This window comes from Oryctolagus cuniculus, chromosome 20 (genome assembly GCF_051225735.1).
Source record: "Oryctolagus cuniculus isolate XC-2025 breed Fujian yellow rabbit chromosome 20, ASM5122573v1, whole genome shotgun sequence".
NCBI lineage: Eukaryota > Metazoa > Chordata > Mammalia > Lagomorpha > Leporidae > Oryctolagus > Oryctolagus cuniculus.
This window is the reverse complement of record NC_142886.1, coordinates 1520036-1538151: the sequence shown is the minus strand read 5'-3', so window position 1 is coordinate 1538151 and position 18116 is coordinate 1520036. Positions and strand designations below refer to the sequence as shown.

Sequence of the window (18116 nt, the reverse complement as noted above, 5' to 3'; positions counted from 1 at the left end):
CCTGGCTCCTGGCTCCAGATCAGCGTGGTGCACCGGCCGCAGCACACTGGCCGCAGTGGCTATTGGATGGTGAACCAATGGAAAAAGGGAGACCTTTCTCCCTGTCTTTCCCTCTCACTGTCCACTCTGCCTGTCAAAAAAAAAAAAAAAAAAAAAGGTTGACTCCATCTAAAACTATGAAAACATATATCTAAGTCCACTTTTTATTGTCAGAAGCAATCCAACTGACAAAAAGTACTGAGGGTTTAAGCCATAGAGGCCAAGGGTGATAGATAGGAAATACAACACCTAAGCAATCTAACCCCGAGAGTCTTTGCCAAAGGCTGCAATGTGGATTGCAGAGGAAGGATACTGCAGAGGGCAGGGACATGTGCAGTGAGGATGCATAATCAAGGCCTCAGTAGAGTGTGTGCCATGTGAACTTAGGTCACTCCCTATTTCTGCCTCCATGATAGACAAATTGCTATGATGACCCCCCCCTTCGTGACTTCCTGCTTTTTTCAGATCATAAAGGAATCTGAAAACCTGAAGAGTTACTCTGGTTATCTTACTCATGCTTTCACCCTCTACATGGGGTACACAGAAGGCACATAACTTGTTTCCTCTGTTAACAGGTCTATGTATCAAGGGAGGCTACATCTGGAGATAACACGGTTGCCTGGCATTATTCTAGATTCTGGATTTGAGTGTAAAATGATGGAAACATGGAAAATTGTGGTCTCTGGTGGGATGGCCTGCGCTGCGGCTCACTTGGTTAATCCTCTGCCTGCAGTGCTGGCATCCCATATGGGCACCGGGTTTTACTCCTGGTTGTTCCTCTTCCTGTCCAGCTCTCTGCTGTGGCCTGGGATGGCAGTGAAGGATGGCGCAAGTGCTTGGGTCCCTGCACCTGCATGGGAGACCAGGAAGAAGCACCTGGCCCCTGGCTTCAGATAGAAATAGATTCACACTAAATTTTGTAGCATATAAGTAGCTGATACTAAGTGTGAAAAACTTGTATAATGCCCACATTTGGTTACACAATCCATAGAGATTATTAGGGAAAAAGTGTAACCATGAACAAGGAAAAGTCTTCCAAAACAGTGTTTGTTCCAAATCAACTGTGGTTTCTGAAATGGGTCTCAAAATACAACTTTTAAAATAAATGTGGTGAATTAAATAACCCTACTCAAACATAAATAAATAAACCAGAGTTTGTGACGTCTACAAATCATTTGATATTTGTCAATGCACTTCACCATAGCTCTAGATATCAAATATGACAAACTACATTTCACATTAATTGGAAAACAATAATTTTTAAAAAAAATCATAGTAGACAAGACACACACCCTGGTATTTGATGTGAGCCTCCCAATCAGCAGCTTAAACTGATGCAGCACAATCCCTGCCCCACCGCTCCTGGTTTTGATTTAGCCCAGACTCAGTTGTGAGCCTTGGAGGATGAAAGCACTGTATCTGTTTGTGTCTCTGCCTAAAATATATAAAAGAATAAATGAAAGAAATGTACTACTCCACTCATAAGCAGGATGCAGCTACAGAAGAGATGTTGACTCTAAGCCCCTCAACGTCCCTTAGGATTAAGAGAATGGGGTCTCTGAGGGGAGAATGTTGTAGGCAGGCATATAGAATAAAATTCATTAGGTGTGTGAGCTAAAAGACCACACTTTCACCATGCCCCTGTGTGACCTCATACCCCTACCTGGCCACACCTGTGTCTCCACTGGCCAATCAGGTTAATTAACCTCTCCCCTTTGGAAGTGGAATAAAAGTCTGGGACATGGTGTCCTTCTCTCTCCTTTCCTTGGCCTTTTGCCAGTATGGGGCTTGCTGCGGCGCTGCACGTCCAGGGCTCATGGCCTTTGGGCCACCCACCCCATGCTTCCTGGCCTAGATATTCCTCCATGTGGCTGGTTCCTAGTACTCAGCATGAATTCAGATTTGCTTCTCTCCTGTAGATAGGGTTCTCATTCTCCTATGCATTTCTTTCACTAAATAAAAGCTTAAAAATGTAAAAAAAAATTTGGCTGTCTTCTGCTCTTTTCCCTATTTCTAAACTTTGCAACACAAGCAACCACAAATGCGCTACATTAAAATAGATTTGCTTACTGTGGACATTGCAGGGAGGTTTGAGGGTAAGAAATGCCACTTGTGATAACGTCATTGCATACTGGAGTGCCTTGCTGGAGCCTGCTTGTCCTACCTGATCCATCTTCCTGCTAATGTTCATCCTGAGATGATGATTCAAGTACTTGAGTCCCCCCCATAAACATTGTAGCTGCAAATGCAGTTTTCGGATGCTGGATTTAGCCTGTCCTAGCCACAGCTGCTGCAGGCCCCTGGGCAGTGAGCCAGCAGATGAGAAGGTCTTTCTGTCTCTGCCTTTCAAATAAATGAAAATAAATAAGACATTAAAGAAAAATGACAGCAAAAGAGAACAATTAAAATATCCTATTTTAATGAATTCTACTATATAAATTATCGTGTTCAATGTGGATTATCTAAATATACCAATTAAAAGAGATTGAAACAGCCAAAATAAAGCCAAGACCAAACTATGTGTGATCTGTAAGAAAACCATTTTAAATATAAAGACACGAACAGATGATCTGATTCTGAGTTAATTAAAGAAAAAATTGGATGCCAGCATTATAGCGCTATATCAAGATTAACTTCCTACTTATGATGCTGGCATCCAGCAGAGTATCAAATATCAGCTGCTCTGTTTTCAATTGAGCTCCCTTCTAATGTCTAGGAAAGCAGTGATGATTGTCCTAGTACCTGGCTCCTGCCACCCATGTGGGAAACCCAAATGGAGCTCAGGTATTCTCCAGATGAAGAGTTAGGGTCCTGGCTTAGGCCCAGCCCAGCCCAATCCAGCCCATTGCAGCCATTTGCAGAGTGAACCAGAGGATGGTAGATCTCTTTCTCTGTCACTCTCCCATTCAAATAAATAAATATTTAAGAATGAATAAATTTCACTTGCATATGAAATGTGAAAGATCTGCATTACAACATGGTGACTCCACCATCATCAAAAACAACTACATGATAGAATGCATATGGTGGTGAGGTTTATTTCACTTCTACACACATATTTATCACCACTAATGTGTTAAATTATTCCATTTTTTTCAAGTGAAAATATATAAGTACATTAAGAGTAGGATAAACACAAAGATAGCTTCAGTTCTGATTAGGATTTAGGTCAGAAAAATTTTAAGTGTTACACAATGAAACTGAAGGCAGTTTTCCAAAAGGATAGTACACTGTTTCCTTAGCATCAATCCGTGCAGAGTAAAATCCATACAACTGAATGGGCATTACAGATACATCAGTGGTAATCAGTACAAATAAATATAAAAGTGGAAATACCAAGTCACTGGAAACTGGTATTTAGTAATGAATAATCAGAGATGCCAGTTACTACTAGATGGAATAAGAAAATAAGGTCATCCCAGTGTGGACAAGTCACAAAATAGACATCAATGAAAATTTAGTTAATCCCTCCACTCTATGAATACTTCATATTAAATATGAATTTATCCACAACCTGCAGCCTAACAATATTTTTCTCACATATTTAAAATATTTGCCATGCATTAGCACTGGTGGGGAATTAAAAAAAGTAACAGTCACAGACATCGAATAATAATCTAGAAGAAAGCAACGTTCCATAACTCCTGGAACCACTGACGTGAACTGCCTGAACGACAACCTAGAATAGAAACATCTGGGGAGGCCGGCACCGTGGCTCAATAGGCTAATCCTCCACCTTGTGGAACCGGCACACCAGGTTCTAGTCCCGGTCGGGGCGCCGGATTCTGTCCCGGTTGCCCCTCTTCCTGTCCAGCTCTATGCTGTGGCCCAGGAAGGCAGTGGAGGATGGCCCAAGTGCTTGTGCCCTTCACCCCATGGGAGACCAGGAGAAGCACCTGGCTCCTGCCTTCGGATCAGCGCGGTGCGCCGGCTGCAGCACGCTGGCCACAGCGGCCATTGGAGGGTGAACCAAGGGCAAAGGAAGACTTTTCTCTCTGTCTCTCTCTCTCACTATCCACTCTGCCTGTCAAAAAGAAAAAAAAAGAAAAAAATCTGGGGAAAAAACACTCAAGGCAAAAAAGGAAGACATCTTTTTAGTGTAAAATATCAATAGTTAGTATCAGCATCCTGAAAAGTTGAAAAGCCAAGAGACAAACACAAGCAAAATTCTTCTTTGGAAGAAGCAGATCGCAAACTACAAAAAGAACCACAAAGAATTAGACCTGGTCACTTCTGAGGGCAGTGGGGGAAGAAATCAGGAAGACACCTGAACTGACAAATGCCCATTCATTCACTTGGGTAAGCATTCTGTGGGTGTTTATATTTTTATGTAAAGTCAGCAGAAAATAAGGCTACTGAACAGTAATCAGGCCCTTGCTTCTCGACAACTGGATTCGCCAGAGAGGAAAGCATTTATTTCAAGAGGCCGGCATCTTGGGGAGAAAGAGATCTCTTCATCTAAAATGTGCTCTTTCCACCCAACAAGCCATCAAGAGCTGTTTCTAAGAACATGGGTCGAGGGACAGACACTGGTATATGGGGTAAAGGCACAACCAGCAGTACCACTGTCACATATGGGCACCAGCTGCTCTGCTTCTGATCCAACTCACTGTGAATGCAGCTGGGAAATCAGTGGAAGGTCACCCATGTGCTTGGGCCCCTGGCACCCCCTTGGGAGACCTGGGAGATGCTTCTGACTCCTGGATTTGGTCTGGCCCAGCTCAGGTGATTGCAGCCATGTGGGGAATGAACTAGCTGATGGAAAATCTCTCTCCATCTCTTCCTCTCTATCTCTTCCTTTTGAATAAAATAAATAAATCTTTTTTTAAAAAAATGGGTAGCTTCAGATGGAGGTTAGAAATCAAAGGGATTCTATCTAGTTGACAATTTGGCAGCTGTTCAGGCTTTGCACTAATAAGTGCTCATCTGGGGATATCCAAGGCATCAACCAGGTGAAGATGTTTTGATGGGGCTGAAGCTCCTTTGTTAGCTGGGTCAAAGCCTGCTATTCTGGGCTGGTGCTGTGGCACAGCAGGGTAAAGACCAGGCCTGTGGCACCAGCATCCCATATGAGATGCTCCTTTTCTGATCCAGCTCTCTTCTGTGGCCTGGGAAAGCAGTAGAAGATGGCCCAAGTCCTTGGGCCCCTGAACCCACATGGGAGACCCAGAAGAGGCCCCTGGCTCCTGATCAGCTCAGCTCTGGCCATTGCAGTCATTTGGGGAGTGAACAGTGGATGGAAAACCACATAGGATCCCTGATCATTATAATAATCACTTACATAATATTAAGTCAAATTATGTATAAATATATTAAGTATATTGAATATGTAATTAATAGACATAGACATTTAAAATATATTAAAAATCTCAACTCTGAAAACTCAGTTTTCTAAACCCAAAGTCAGAGAATACATGAGATAATCTTGACAAAACACAAAATTTCTTTCCCTTCTGTAATAACCAAAAGGTAAACAAAATTCTTTTGTGCTGTGTTTCTTCTAATGGGAAGCTCCTCCAGATTACTTAGAAGTTAAACCCAATGGAAAGGTACCCAAACTTAGACACTGGAGGCTGTGAGCATTCAACATTATAAAAGAATGAAAAAACTTAGAAAAGATTACACCTGTTGCCGGTACTGTGGTTTAGCAAGTAAAGCCACCGCCTGCAATGCTGCGATCCCATATGGGGGTCAGTTCACGTCCACTTCTGATCCAGCTCTCTGCTATGGCCTGGGAAAGCAGCAGAAGATGGCCCAAGTTCTTAGGCCCCTGCATCCCTGTGGGAGACCCAAAAGAAGCTCCTGGCTGCAGCTCAGTGCAGCTTTGGCCATTGTGGTCATCTGGGGAGTGAACTATCAGATGGAAGACCTCTCTCTCTCTCTCTGCCTCTCTGTAACTCTGCATTTCAAATAAATAAATACATCAAAATTAAAGAAAATAATACACCTTAGAAACAAAAGCAGAAGGGCCGGTGCCGCGGCTCACTAGGCTAATCCTCCGCCTTGCGGTGCTGGCACACCGGGTTCTAGTCCCGGTGGGGGCACTGGATTCTGTCCCGGTTGCCCCTCTTCCAGGCCAGCTCTCTGCTGTGGCCAGGGAGTGCAGTGGAGGATGGCCCAAGTCCTTGGGCCATGCACCCCATGGGAGACCAGGAGAAGCACCTGGCTCCTGCCATCGGATCAGCGCGGTGCACCGGCCTCAGAGCGCTGGCCATGGTGGCCATTGGAGGGTGAACCAATGGCAAAAAGGAAGACCTTTCTCTCTGTCTCTCTCTCTCACTGTCCACTCTGCCTGTTAAAAAAAAAAAAGCAGAAAAAAATCCATAGAACAATTTAAATACATCTAGAAAAGTCAGGTGTAGGGGCCAGTGTTGTGGCGTGAGTGTAAAAGCCACCACCTGTGACACAGGCATTCCACATGCACACTGATTCTAGCCCTGACTATTCCATTTCTGATACAGTTCCCTGCTAATGTGCCTAGAAAACCAATGAAAAATGAAAAAGTCCTTGGGCCCCTGACAGCTAGGTGGGAGAACCAAAAGAAGCTCCTGATTCCTGGCCGTTGTGGCTCAAGTTCAGCCATTGTGACAATTTGGGGTGTGAAGCAGTAGACCAAAGATCTCTGTCTCTCCCTCTCTCTGTAAACTCTGCCTTTCAAATAAAAAGAAAGCTTAAAAAATATTAGGTGTAGGGGTTGGTGCTGTGGCGTAGCGGGTCAAGCCACTGCCTGCAGTGCCAGCGTCTCATAAGGGCACTGGTTTGAGTCCTAGCTGCTCCATTTCCTATCCAGCTCTTTGCTATGGCCTGGGAAAGCATCAGAAGATGGCCCAAGTCCTTGGGTTCCTGCACTCACTTGGGAGACCTGGAAGAAGCTCCTGGCTCCTGGCTTCACATCAACACAGCTCTGGCTGTTGCGACCATCTGGGGAGTGAACCAGCAGATGGAAGACCTGTCTCTCTCTCTCTCTGCCTCTTCTCTCTCTGTGTAACTCTGACTTTCAAATAAATAAATAAAGCTTTTTAAAAAATTAGGTGTAAAGATCAAGTACTCTTATTATCCCTAGTCTCCTAAGATAAATATTTCTTTCAAGATTAATTTATTTCCAAGGTAGAGTTACAGAGAGAGAGAGAGAGAGAGAGAGATCTTCCATTGGCTAGTTCATTAGCCAAATGGCCACTACAACCAGAACTGAGCCAGGCAGAAGCCACTGCCAGGAGACTCATCCAGGTCTCCCACATGGGTGCAGGGTCCCAAGGACTTGCACCATCCTCTCCTGCTTTCCCAGGTGCATTAGCTCAGAGATGAATCAGAAGTGGGCCACGAGGAATCAAACCAGTGCCCATATGGGTTGCTGCCATCACAGGCAGCATCTTAACCCGCTGTGCCACAATATCAGCTGTAAAGACAAGCATTTCTCATGACAGGCCATAACTAAACAATAAAGGAGGAGAAAATAGCTTATAAGAGATGGCTAGTTGTGGGAAAGGAGTCAACCAAATGGGAACTGTAAGAAGCTGCAGTTGAGAAGATGGTTGAAAATGTTATTAGAGGGGCCAGGCACTGGAGCGTAGTAGGCTAATCCTAGGAAAGCAGAGCAAGATGTGCTTGAGAATGGGGGACCCACAAGAAGCTCCTGGCTCCTCTTGGATTGGCTCAACTCCAGCCATTGCGGTCATTTGGGGAGTGAACCATGGATGGAAGACCTTTCACTCTGCCTCTCCCTCTCCTTCTCTCTCTATCAAAATTTTAGGCACTGTGGTATAGAAGGTTAAGCCTCCTCCTCAGTGCCAGCATCTCATGTGGACTCTGGCTCAGTTGAGTCCCAGCTGCTCTACTTCTGATCCAGCTCTCTGCTAATGCACCTGGGAAAAGCAGAGGAAGGTTGCCTAAGTACTTGAGTCCCTGCAGCTGTGTAGGAGACTCAGCAGGTGCTCCTAGCTCCTGCTTACTGGCTCCTGCCTGACCCAACCCCCACCCATTGAGGCCATTTGGGTAGTGAGTCATTGGATGGAAGAGCTCTTTCTTTTCCTCTTTCTCACTTTGTATCTCTGCCTTTCAGATAAATAAATCCTTTTTAGAAAGTTATCATACTTTAAAATCCAATATTAAAAATCTCTAGCAAATATTTATCATTAATATTTATATTTTCTAAAAAAACTACTGATTTAACACAGGGGACTAAATCCTAGTTTTATTTATTTGAAAGACAGAGTTACAGAAAAATAAAACCAATGAGAAAGAGATTGTCTATCTGGTTCACTCCCCAATCATCTACAACAGCCAGAGCTGGGACAGGGTGAAGCCAGAAGCCAGGAAAGTCCATGTGGTTCTCCCACATCTGTGGCAGGGGTCACAGCACTTGGGCCACCTTCTGCTATCCCAGGCACATTAGCAGGGTGCTGGATTAGAAGTGGAGCAGTCTGGACTCAAAGAAGCACTCTTATGGGATGCAGGTATGATAGACTGCACTTAACCTATGATGCTGCCCCCACTTTGAAAATTCTTAATGTCAGGGCCAGTGTTGTGATGTATGGGTAAGGCCACCACCTGTGATGCTGGCATCCCATATGGGCACTGGTTCATATCACAGCTGCTCTACCTCAGATCAAGCTCCCTGCTAATGGCCTGGGAAAAGCAAAGGAAAATGGCACAAGTGTTTAGGCCCCTGCTACTGATGTAGGAGACCTGAATGGAGCTCCAGGCTCCTGCCTTCAGTCTGGCCCAGTGCTTGATTATTACAGACATCTGGGGATGAACCAGTAGATGGAAGATGTCTGTCTCTGTCTCTCTAACTCAGCCTTTCAAATACATAAATAAATCTTTCAAAAATTCTAGACTTTGGGATATTGACTTAGAATTATTTCTTATTGGGGCTGGTGCTGTGGCATAGTAGGTTAAGCCTCCACCCGCAGTGCTGGAGTGCTGGCATCCCATAAGGACACTGGTTCAAGTCCTGGTTACTCCACTCCAATCCAGCTCCCTGCTAATGACCTAAGAAAGCAGAGAAGGTGGCCCAGAGTCCTTTAGCCCCTGCACCCATGTGGGAGAGTGGGAGGAGGCTCCTGGCTTCTGGCTTGAGATCTGCAAGGTCCAGCCATTGCAGCCCTCTGGGGAGTGAACCAGAGGATGGAGGACCTCTCTCTCTCTCTCTCTCTCTCCTTCTCCCTCTCTCTGTGTGGGGAGCAACTGGGAGCAACTCGGACTAGACTAAGTTACTGGAATTAAGACTTATTCTATGCATCTGCTCTCCCACAATATGGCGCTGGGAGAGGAGGAAACAGCTTCTACACAGCTGCCTCCAGTTCAACCAATAAACTGTAGGACCTGCTCCTGATTGGAGGAGAGCAGCGTACTCGGTGTGTGGGTAGCAGAGTTTGGATTGGTGGAAGAGGACTATAAAGGAGGAGAGAGACAACATGCACCAGGAACATCTATCTGAAGGAACACCTGTGCCAGGCGCCTCCTCCCACTCTCACGGAGGTGGAGGGATGGTAGCCAACCCGGGAAGAACCAGCAGCAAACCCGGGGAGGGCTGAGCAGACAAAAAAACAGCGCAGGGTCCTGTGTCGTTTCTCCACGAAGAGGGGGAGTGACATAATGGTGCCGTGACTCGGATATGAAGCCTAGGCAGGGTTTGGTGTCATTCCTCCACGAAGACGGGGAGCGACATAATGGTGCCGTGACTCGGATAGGAAACCTAGGTGGGAAGAAGCGGGAAAATACCAGAGAGAGAGACTAGCAAAGAGCCTAGGGAAAAGCCAGACGGAAAAGGTGCCGGAAGAAGCTATTGAAAGCCTAGGCATAGACTCGGATACGGACTGTGGGAAAGCTAGAACAAACAGACTCGGACACGGACTGTGGGGAGAAGCCAGGAGAAATGAGAGGAGAATATTGTTGGAAGAAAACTTAGGGAAACATACCGGGTAGAGAAAAATATGTTAGGGAGGATGTAGGCGCGGGGGCAGGCTGAGGCGGAAACGTAAGCTAGCTTGGAATTCTTCAAGTCAGCCCGGGGAGCAAAAGGCGAAAATCTGTAACCAGAGGCAGAGACGTGGGCCGCCAGGTTGGAATCCGTCAGATTAGCCTGGGGAGCGGAAGACGGGAAGCCAAACCGAAAGGCGCAGACGTGAGCTAGGTTGAATTCATCAGGTTAGCCCGGGGAACTTAGACTGAATGCCAGTGGCAGAAACGTGAGCTGGGCTGTGTGATTCACAGAAGCCGCCGCATGCAGAGAGAGCACGGGGCGTGAATAGATAGGGAACGCGGGGCTGGCGCGAAGGCCGAGGTGCGGGCACGAAGGGCGTGGAGACCGCGGAGCGCGCAAAGGGCGTGGAGACCGCGGAGTGCGCAAAGCCGAGCCGTGCAGAGCCGGGAAGCCGCCGCAGGTGAGGCACCGAGAAGCAGCCTCGGGGCAGGCACCAGGAAGCCGTGGGGATAAGAGAAATAGAAGTTTAGAAGTAAAATGAGAGAAATAGGAATGCTGGCAGATAGAAGTAAAATAGGAGAAATAGGAATGCCCGGAGATAGAGAAAGAGAAAAATAAGGCCTCCCCACAACATGGCAATGAGAGAGCTTGGATTCGGTCTGCCTGATTAGTAATACAATAAGCACCTGCTGGTGGCTAGCAGCTTACCCGCTGCAGGTCACCGAAGACAGGCACGTTATCAACACCAATAAGTCTCCCCACAATACGGCAATGAGAAGGCTTGGATTTGGTTTGCCTGATTGGTAGGGCTTGTAAGCACCTGCAGGCAGTTCTAGCAGAGTAGAGCATGTGCTGCAGGGCACCGAACACAGGCACGCATCAGCGCCTTAAAACCTCCTCACAACATGGCGAAGAGAGGACCCGGATTCGGTTTGCCTGACTGGTAGGGCTTGTAAGCACCTGTGGGCAACTCTAGCAAGCAGAGCAGAGTGTGTGCCGTGGGGCACTGAAGACAGGCATGTATCAACGCCAAAAATAAAAAGAAAGGGGGATCTGTGGGGAGCAACTGGGAGCAACTCGGACTAGACTAAGTTACTGGAATTAAGACTTATTCTATGCATCTGCTCTCCCACAATATGGCGCTGGGAGAGGAGGAAACAGCTTCTACACAGCTGCCTCCAGTTCAACCAATAAACTGTAGGACCTGCTCCTGATTGGAGGAGAGCAGCGTACTCGGCGTGTGGGTAGCAGAGCTGGGATTGGTGGAAGAGGACTATAAAGGAGGAGAGAGACAACATGCACCAGGAACATCTATCTGAAGGAACACCTGTGCAGCCCCCAAGAGAGCCGGCCGGTGGTGTGCCACTCCCCGGCAGAAGTGGGGAAAGTGGCAGAGGGCCCGCCCCTCCACGGAGGTGGAGGGATGGTAGCCAACCCGGGAAGAACCAGCAGCAAACCCGGGGAGGGCCGAGCAGACAAAAAAACAGCGCAGGGTCCTGTGTCGTTCCTCCACAAAGAGGGGGAGCGACATAATGGTGCCGTGACTCGGAAATGAAGCCTAGGCAGGGTTTGGTGTCATTCCTCCACAAAGACGGGGAGCAACATCTCTGTTATTCTGCTTTGCAAATATTTAAATAAATAAATCTGAAAAAATTATTTCTTGTCCTTGGTAACTTACTGTTTAGTGAAAACTTAGCAAGTAATTTTGAACAGCTATATGTTAACAACTTATGAAAACATTTACCAGGCTGGTGCCACAGATCACTAGGCTAATCCTCCACCGTGCAGTTCCAGCACACCAGGTTCTAGTCCCAGTCGGGGCACCGGATTCTGTCCCGGTTGCCCCTCTTCCAGGCCAGCTCTCTGCTGTGGCCAGGGAGTGCAGTGGAGGATGGCCCAAGTGTTTGGGCCATGCACCCCATGGGAGACCAGGAACAGCACCTGGCTCCTGCCGTCAGATCAGCATGGTGCACTGGCTGCAGTGCACCAGCCACATCGGCCATTGGAGGGTGAACCAATGGCAAAAGGAAGACCTTTCTCTCTCTCTCTCTCACTGTCCACTCTGCCTGTCAAAAAAAAAAATTTACCAAAAGGCCCAATGGCTTCTATATATTTTAAGCCAAGAGTACATGTATTTAGAAAAATCTTTTACATTTAGCAATTCAAAAAAAGTCATCCTACTGCAGAGTAGCCCTTGGTCTCTCTAGCTGTTACACTGCTTTATCTCTCTTCAGCCACTCTAAGTCAGAGATGCTCTTATCCCTGGGCAGGAAAACCTCAGGTCTAATTGCATAGGGTCCCCAAATCTGTAATCCATCCGTGATCACCTTGAGGAGAGGATCTGGGTTGTGCATGGCACAAGCATCATGAGCCATCGGGGTGGGATTCCCTTTGTACCCACAGTCATCCTCCTCACCTTGCACAGCTCATACTGGGCATTCTCTTCAGTGTGTGTTCAGTTTGTATACCACCTCCAGCTCATGTCTGCCACCACGTGGCTTCTGCTGTGATGTAGTGAACAGCAAGATGGCCCTGTGGTGTCAAAGATCAGGCAGAAATGCTCACCTGTTGGCTTGATGCTGATGTTTGCTCCATCTCACACATATCCATGAATCCAGCAAGGCTTGCAGCATCAGCTTGAACCTTGCTGTGGATTCTGACCCAGCACTGCTACATTATCTTCTCTACCTCCTCTCCAGTCAGTGCATACTTGAGTCTATTTCTCAGGAAGGTGAGGAGAGGGAGACATCCCTTAGGTTGCAGGGACCTGAGGATGCACAAGGTGCCACAGCAAAGACCACCAATTCATTTTTCAGCCATTATACTTACATTGCCTGAGAAACTAACATATTAGATAAGTATGGTTATTCTCTTAAGTCATGATCTTGCCACAGAACAACTTTAAATTGGACTTCATAGGAAGCAATGAACACTGCATCATCTTTTCATCTGTTGTTTGTGCTTAGGTGAAAATTACGTTGTGATTTTAAATAACACAAATAAGCACAACCAACTTTTACACATACAGCAGTACACACACATAATGCATAGCATACATTATGACACAGAAAAATATAGAAATCTCTGCAACTCTTTTTAAATCTTTTAATCAGGCCCTATGGCTCACCATGTGGGTAGCCAATTGCACAGGGATGAATGTTGGTAAGAAGAGCTTATTTCTAGAAGCTGGCATCTTGGGAGAGCCAGAGAGAAAGGTCCTCCACCAGCTGAACCACCCCCAAATGGCCACAATGGCTGAGGCTGGGCTAATCCAAAGCCAGGAGCCAGGGCCTTCCCCATATCTCCCACATGGGTACTGGGTCCCAAGCCCCCCTGGGCATCTCCCACCACATTCCCAGGCCACAAAGCAGAGAGCCAGATCAGAAGAGGACCAACAGGGACATGAAACAGTGACCACATGGGATGTCAGCACTACAGGTGGAGGTCCAGCTCTATATGCCACAGCACAGCCACGAGAGAGCTCTTGATATAAAATGTTCTATCTCTGTTAAAGGGTTAATTTTTTAAGATTTATTTATTTATTTGAAAGTCAGAGTTAGAAGAAGAGGTAGAGATAGAGAGAGAGAGAGAGAGGTCTTCCATCCAAAGGTTCACTCCCCAATTGGCTGTGATGGCCAGAGCTGTGTCAATCCGAGGCCAGGAGCCTGAGATCATTCTGTGTCTCCCACTTGGGTGCAGGAGCCCAAGGACTTGGGCCATCTTCTACTGCTGTCCCAGACCATAACTGCTTAAGGGTTTCTTAAAGGACAAGGGTAGCTTCAGGTGGAGGTAAATAAAACAATGAGTCACCTTAATTGACAATATGTAAATGCCCAAGCTTTTTTCTGATGAGGCCTCTTAACCAGGGGGCTCAGCATCAGTTGGGTGAAGGCTTCTTTGTCAGCTGGGGCAAAAGTCCACCATTATACAAATGCTACTATTCACCAGAGTAATTCAGGCAATATACAATATCAGTAATTGTTTTTTGCTATATAAAATGTGAAAAGGAAAAGAGAAGGAGGATGGCTTTAGTATGGTTAAAATTCCTTTTTAAAAGCTCCAATCAACTGAATATAATTACTTCCTGCTGTTAGTAACCTCAATTAACCCTATTGTTCCTGAAAAATTTACTTGAGCATTTAACTCAGAAAGCAACTTCAGTCCCAGTGATGGTACTGGACACTAACATACATAAAGATAATTATATCCTCATTTCAGATTCAGTAAGCACTCTGTTGGAAAAACATCTTTTATTGCTTTATTAACTCTTGTTCCTCACAGTCAATTTTATCAGAGGCCTTTGTGGAAATTTACAATAGATTTTTAAAAAAAATTTTTTTAATTTATTTGACAGAGTCGGTGAAAGAGACAGAAAGGTCTTCCTTCCATTGGTTCACCCCCCAAATGGCCACTACAGCGGGTGCTGTGCCAATCTGAATGAAGCCAGGAGCCAGGTGCTTCTTGTTTCCCATGTGGGTGCAGGGCCCAAGCACTTGGGACATCCTCCACTGCCTTCCTGGTCCACAGCAAAGTTGGACTGGAAGAGGAGCAACTGGGACTAGAACTCGCACCCATATGGGATGCCAGTGCTGCAGGTGGAGGATTAACCAAGTGAGCCACAGTGCTGGCCCCTATGATAGATTTTTTAAGAGACCAGGGAGCCCCAGGGTCTCTGCTCTACCACTGGGCTGAGGCAGAGCTGAAGCTTCTGCATTTTCTAAATTGACAAGGACTCCTAACCTGTCTCCTTGGGCATCAACAGCCACAGACACAGTTGCTGGAAGGTTTAAGGGATTTAAATGCTTACTCCATCCCATTTACCAGAACTCTCACAAAACCTCTACTGTTAGAAACCCACTGACGCTGTGGCATATTGGGTAAAGCAGCCACCTGCAGTGAGTGCCAGCATCCCATGTGGGTGCCCATTGGGGCTGGTCCTGGGTGCTCCAATTGTGATCCAGGTCTCTGATGTGGCCCTGGGGGAGCAGTGGAGGATGGCTCAGGCCCTTGGGCCCTTGCATTGGGTGTGTGTTGGGGGGGAACCCAGAGAAAGCTCCTGGCTCCTGGATTCAAATCAGCCCAGCTCTGGCCATTGCAGCCATCTGAGAAGTAAACCAGTGGATGAAGGACCTGATGGAACAAGGAAGAAGGACATAAGCCTCAGCCATTCTCCTGCATTGAGCGAAAGAGATAAACATTGGAATGTACTCTTTGACCTAGAAACACAATTGGAGGGCCTGCGCTGTGGCATAGCGGGTAAAGCCGCTGTCTGTAGTGCAGGAATCTTTTAGGGGTGCCGGTCTGAGTCCTGGCTGCTCCATTTCTAATCCAGCTCTCTGCTATGCCTGGGAAAGCAGTGGAAGACAGCCCAAGTCCTTGGGGCCCTGCACCCATGGGAGAGACCCAGAAGAAGCTCCTGGCTCCTGGCTTCAGATCGATGTACCTCTCTCTGGCCATTGTGGCCATCTGGGGAGTGAACCAGAGGGTGGAAGCCTTCTCTCTCCCTCTCTCCCTCTCCTTCTCTCTCTGCTTAACTCTGACTTTCAAGTAAATAAATAAATCTTTAAAAAAAAAACAAAACACCTCAATTGGGTCTCACACTCTGCTGTCTTCATACTCCACCCCTTACAGCCACCTGAAAGACCAGTTCCAGGAATTCCCCTCTGCTTCCTGCCCCCTACCTCACCCCCATCCCCAGCCTTCCCTGGGGGTCAGGGCCTTCTGTCAGGTGTTCCATCATGGGTACGTGGGCAGTTGCAGTTGGTTACCATCTGTACGGATTTATTTTCCCTGAATAAATTTGGTCCGGCTATAAATTCATACACTACCTCCTCTCTATTCTGTGCCTCTTTTCCTAACAGGACACCCCCCCCACCTCTGCCTCTCTAACTCTGCTTTTCAAATAAAATAAACATTTAAAAATCCCACTTAATGAGGCCGGCACAGTGGCACAGTGGGTTAACGCCCTGGCCTGAGGTGCCGGCATCCCATATGGGCGCCGGTTCTAGTCCTGGCGGCTACACTTCCAGTCTAGCTCTCTGCTAGGGCTTGGGATAGCAGTGGAAGATGACCCAAGTCCTTGGGCCCCTGCACCCATGTGGGAGACCCAGAAGAAGCTCCTGGCTCCTAGCTTCGGATCTGCTCAGCTCCGGCTGTTGCGGCCATCTGAGGAGTGAACGAGCAGATGGAAGACCTCTCTCTCTGCCTCTACCTCTCTCTGTAACTCTGTCAAATAAATAAAATAAATCTTTAAAAAAAATCCCACTTAACAACCACCTTCTCTTAAATTTAACACATATGCAGGCCATGCAATATTACAATAGAACACCATGTTTTTCTTAGTCATAAGATCTTAACTATATCCTGCCCAATCAGCCACGATGCGACTCAAGGTGATTTTGGATGAAAATTAAATTGAACCACTCATATTTCACCCAAGAGGAAGAAATCCTCATACAAACAACCAAATGAGTACTCTTCCAAAAAATATCCAAATTTCCTCACAGGGAGGCTGAAGTAAAAATCTTAGAATCCATCTCCTACACACCAGTACCACAAAAAATGACCTAAACCAGGTCCAAATGCCATGAGCCCAAAGAGCAGAGACAGAAATTGCAGGTATGACCCTGGTTCAACTTACCCAGTCTCAGAGCTGTAGACTCCGGACACAAAGGGGAGCCATTGACTCCCCGCAAGGTAGCTAATGCCACAGCGGGAACAGAAAGGAAAGTCCCGGAGAGAAAGTGCTCTCAGAAGCTGCGGGGATGTCCCCAGAGTCCCAGCCAAAATGTTAGCTCAAAAGTGGCTCTGGAGTGGAGGTACAAGTGACCATTGCTGTCCTTACTAATGTGAAAGGGTTAAGCCACTTGAAAAATACATTCCAGGGGCCAGCGCTGTGGCTCAGTGGGTTAATGCCCTGGCCTGAAGTGCCAGCATCCCATATGGCCACCAGTTCTCATCCCGGCTGCTCCTCTTCCCATCCAGCTCTGTGCTATGGCCTGGGAAAGCAGTAGAAGATGGCCCAAGTCCTTGGGCCCCTAACCTGTGTGGGAGAACCCGGAAGAAGCTCCTGGCTCCTGGCTTCAGATCGGTGCAGCTCCAGCTATTATGGCCAACTGAGGAGTGAATCATCGGATGGAAGGCCTCTCTCTCTCTGCCTCTCCTCTCTGTGTAACTCTGACTTTCCAATAAATAAATAAAATCTTTAAATAACAACAACAACAACAACAACAACAAAAATACATCGCGGACTTCTGGGCTAGCTCACCAGTGTTGTTTCCAGACACATAATCCGGCTCTGGATGCTCACCGCTTCAATTCGCCATAGCTGAGTGCTGGCCAGAGGAAAGGGTGTATTTCCAGAAGGCAGCTGCAGTCTTGGGAAAGAAAGTCCTCCCAATCCAAAGAAGCCTTTTTCTACCCAACCGCACAGCACAGAGGATGTTTAAAGGGACAGCAGTAATTGGAGCACCAGGCTTGAAATAAAACAATGAGTCTATTCAATTGACAATTATGCAGATTTTCAGGCTTTGTTCTGAGGAAGGTCCCACCAGACAGTCAGGGGAGTCCAGGGTGTCAGGAGGGAGGTGCTTTCTACCTCAGTTGGGGGAGGGTTCTCTGTCAAAAGCCTGCCCTTCCAAATCATCTCCTTTCTTTCAGTAGGCTTGCGAAACTCTTCTGCAAATATTACTCACAAGATTAGGGGAAGGTAGGATGCCTTCATTAGGGTTACCATGCTGTTGGAGGAGGGTGATCAGGGCTTATAAAGAGGTTGTAATGCAAGGGGTGCTGGTGTAAGGACTAAATGGCCTAATGGGGAGTCCTTGGAAGAGTGGACAAGATGCTTGCTTCTCCCCAGAACCTGTCTATTAGCAAGACAGAAGTGGTGATCCCACTCCCCCAGTTTCTAATTTTATCATGAGAATAGCAAGGAAGCAATGCTCTGCCCTTCTGAGCATCTAGTTTTATCAGGAGAATAGAAAGAATTTGCCTATCCTACTATTCAGCTGGATTTTTGTTTTATCAAGAACAAGCTAGACAGGATTGTTGATGGGTTTTGTCCCCAGCCTCTGACTAATTGTTAGCTGTTATTATTCTGCTCATCCAAATTGCGGTTAAAAAACTCCACTCCATTTTTCAGGTCTCCCTCTCT

General features: G+C 46.8%; 1 pseudogene; it reads right to left on the bottom strand.

Moving 5' to 3' along the window:
- The window catches only part of LOC138848191 (palmitoyltransferase ZDHHC5 pseudogene), a 30655-nt pseudogene extending 13202 nt beyond the window's left edge, over window positions 1-17453 (bottom strand).
- Between the last annotated feature and the right edge of the window lie 663 nt (window positions 17454-18116).